This window comes from Camellia sinensis, chromosome 14 (assembly GCF_055761805.1).
Source record: "Camellia sinensis isolate YWXY chromosome 14, ASM5576180v1, whole genome shotgun sequence".
Classification (NCBI taxonomy): Eukaryota; Viridiplantae; Streptophyta; class Magnoliopsida; order Ericales; family Theaceae; genus Camellia; species Camellia sinensis.
In genome coordinates, this window is record NC_138974.1 from 107,313,197 (window position 1) to 107,317,176 (window position 3,980).

General features: G+C 33.2%; 1 pseudogene; it reads right to left on the reverse strand.

Annotated features, from left to right (window-relative positions):
* Positions 1–1,260: 1,260 nt before the first annotated feature.
* Positions 1,261–1,623, reverse strand: LOC145807234 (putative protein phosphatase 2C 2 pseudogene; annotated as a pseudogene).
* Positions 1,624–3,980: the final 2,357 nt, after the last annotated feature.

Consider the following 3,980-nt stretch of genomic DNA (forward strand, 5'->3'; position numbering starts at 1 on the left):
AACACAAACCAGCCATCCAAACCAGTTTTCTCTCACTATGCCCAACAACACTGCCTACAACTTCTTACAAGTATATCTTGCCTCCAAATATGTACCCAAACAGCAATGGTGCCCATAGAATATGTAAGGAAAGTTCAGAAGTTCTGTTTTGCCTAGGTAGTAAAGTTCAGAAGTTCTTATTAACTTTACTTTTGCATTATAGACCATGAAAAATCATTCTAGTAGTCCTAGGTAGTTAAAGGCATTGGTAACCAGAGTTACTTTCATCTAAATTGTTATTTCTTGGTCTTTTTCTTCTTCTTATTTTTATTTATTTTTTTATTTTTTTTGTTTTTTCAGGTTGGCAATATGATATTCTGGTGCTTTTTCAGCAGGGTCAACCGATGTGTGTCCTACTCTACTACCACGACTTGATGAATAGAATAGAGAAAACACAGTGAAACATCTCCCTCTTGAAACAATGTATATCATCACACCATGGCCCAAGAGAGTACTCCGAAACTCAAAAGTTGCCCAATCCTGCTGCAGTCTGTTCCTTAGTAAGTTCCATCTTTGAAACTGCAGCATTATAATGGGTTTGTGCGACATGAAATTCCAATCATTCTAACATGATTTCATCACTTACCAAACATATTATCAAAAGAATAGACAAATAAAAATGGGAAGAAAATACATTAATCTGGGCAATCCCAAGCAACAGGGAGTTCAGAATTTCTCTGACTTCGGAATGTGTTTTAACCAAATTTTTCTGACTTCGGAATTTATCAAATGTGTTTTCATAATGTGTTTTAACCAAATTTCTCCGACTTCAGAGTTTATCTCCAGAGAAATTCAGAGTTTATCTCCAGAGAAATTCAGAATTTATCTCCAGAGAAATTTTGAATTTTGTGTTCTGTGCATGTGTGTGATGGGTCTGTGATAGCCGTGTGTGTGTTATGTGTTTTGTGGTATGTAACGTGTATCCATCTTCCTCTCCCTCATCCGTGTGTGCTGCTGATTTGCCCTACAACTACAAAAGCTTCATTGACAATTATTTACTATATGCTTTCATCATCATCATCGTCATCATCATCATCACCTACTCTTGTGATGATTGATGAATCTTCCTCTCGGAGCGTCGGCGAATTCAGGGGGGTCCGGAAGGAGCCGGGAGAAGCAGCTGAGACTCCTTGAGCGGCGGTGAGGTTTGGTGGAGGAACCGGATTCGGCGGCGGCACTTAGAAAAGCTTTGCGGTGATAGTCTTCCAACTCTTGGGGTTTCTAGGGAAAATTGGCTTCTTGGAAGAAGAGTTTTGTATAATTCTGTTTGAGATAAGAAGATGTAGCGTTGGAACCGCCGTGTCCATCGAAGACGGCGTAGAAAGAAGTCGGTGATGGAGAGAGGAAGAGAGAGGGTAATTGGGTAGAGAGATGGTCGATTAGGATGTGTTCGTCTTCGTTGAATTGACGGTGTCCTTTGTCTGTGTGGCTACCAGAACGAATGGTTGGAACAAACGCAGTACTCGAAACAACCGACCCAGAGTCGGAGAAGGAGAAGAAGGGCTTTTCAATGGGTAGGATGGGGGTTTTGGGAACGGAGAGGTGATGAACACCGAGAATGGACATCTCTGCTTCAGACACCATGCTCTCACTACGTGTTCTCTTTGTGGTTGATTTGAAGGCAGACTCAGAATGTTCACCGCCGATCGTGATGCATGAGTCAAATTTCTTTGATATATGTTTAGGGACCTTAGACGTTAAAAAATAATTTTGTGGATCTCTTCTATTACGAAAAGTGGGAGAGGGACCCTACACTAATTTTCCCTAATAATAACTCATGCCAAACCTTTTAAAACTAGTGTATATATATATATACAAAAATGAGTGAGACCCCACCACCTCCAGTAAATGCTGATTGGTCCAAAAATTTTTTTTTTTTTTTTTTTTTTTAACCCTCCTCTCGTTGACCCCACGTGGGGGGGGGGGGGTTGCGGGTCACCCGCAAGTCGGGTCCGTATCAGTTTTGTATATATATAGATTGGTGCTGTAAGCCCTTTGCATATTCATATTGACACTAATTGATATACATTCCGATGAATATATAAATTTTACATTTTCAGATTACTTCCATTTTAAACTGCCAGAAAAGAAAATTATTTTTGGCAGGTATAAAAGGAATATTCTAGCTAAATATCCATGTTCAAAGACCACATATATAGATTTCTAATAAGGTCCAGGCTTACCTCCGGTTCATGTTGGACTGGAGGGTCTAGCTTGCATTGTTTGGAGCCAACTAACGCTATGTTTGGTTGGAGGATTTGGAGAGGAATTTAGAAAGGAAAATAAAAAAGATGTGTGAAACTATGTGAAATGTAGGTATGTTTTTTTCATATTTCACCTACCTTTTCCATTTCTCTTTCCAAATCCTTCCTCAAATTTCTCAACCGAACACAGCATAAGGGCTCATCTTTATAATTTGAGTTGTGTAAATTATAAAATTCATTAAATAGATTATTTGTGCAAAAAAATTAAATTGATCCGATTTCGACAGTTACATGATCAGATCACATTTCTTATAAAAAAAATATGAACGGCAAATATGATTTTGAAACTATATCTATCCATTTTTTTTACACAAATATAAATTAATCATGAGACTTCCAAAATTTATCAATTTAATTTTTTATATAAATAATTTACTCAATAAATTTTATAATTTGAACAATTCAAATCAGTAAAACGAACTCGTGAATGATAAGCTTACAATAGTGTAAACTGCATCATTCAATCCAAAACCTGAATAGCAGGCAAGCCTCTCTTTGTAATAAATAATAATAAGAAAGACTCGTCAAGCTTGGTTTACACTAAGGTGATACGAGCCTTCTTTGTGAACGTGTTATTTTAATAATTTTTTAATTTTTTAATTAAAATATGAGGTAAAAAAATTAATATGTTTAAAATAATTTTTTAATTTTTTACAAAAATATGTGTAAAAAGTAGAGAGAAAATAAAATTTTTGACTTTTTTGTATAGATTATTATCTTTTTTTTTTATGACTTTTTAACTTTTAAATTAAAATAATGACTTGCCAAATAAGGTCTTAGAATTTTAAAAATCAAACCTTTCATCTCTGGAAATAAAAGTTTTGTATCAAAAAGTATTATGAGACAATTTTAGTTGTTATGTGAACTGTCATGAAAATATTGTCTAGAAAAAAATGACCTTTAATAATAATATTTTAAAATATCGCTCATAAATGTAATTTTAGAGACAACAATTTCATGTCGAACAGTTTACTTTTTTGCACGAAATTTTTTTGTCTCAAAATGATATTAAGGCCTTGTTTGGCATAAATTAAAAAAATCAAAAAGCTAAAAAATCACTATTCTATTTAAGTCATATCATCTTATTTAAGTCACATTACCTCTCTACCACATCACTTCAAACCCAACCCATACATAATTCATATTTCATAAAAAGTCAAAAAATACACTTATTTAGATTATCCCAAACAACCTCTAATTCATTACTAAATATCTAATTTTGTTATTAAAAATACTACTCTTTTGATAACTAAAATATTTTATCTCTAAAAAGTGATTTCGTTATTAAAGTTATATCTAAAATCTTAAGCTGTTGATGCAATAAAAATTATAAAAACCAAATTGATCAAGAAGGAAACTACAGATACCACTAATATAATTTGCCCATAAATATTTGATAATAATTTAAATGATTCTGTAAAAAAACTAACACAAATATATCTTTCAACCCAAAAACTAAATATGATCACTTCTACTGATTTAATCAGCCCAATCCAAATATGTCAAATGAATATCGCCTAGGTACACACAAAATATGTGTCTAACGCATTTTTCTTTTTAATTTATTGCAGAAATTATAAAAAAAATAAAAATAAAAATAAAAATCCTAAGATTTGATTCTTATTAAAAAATAAAGCTTGAGTTTTTAATTTGGGCGAATTACACTAACAATTCCTA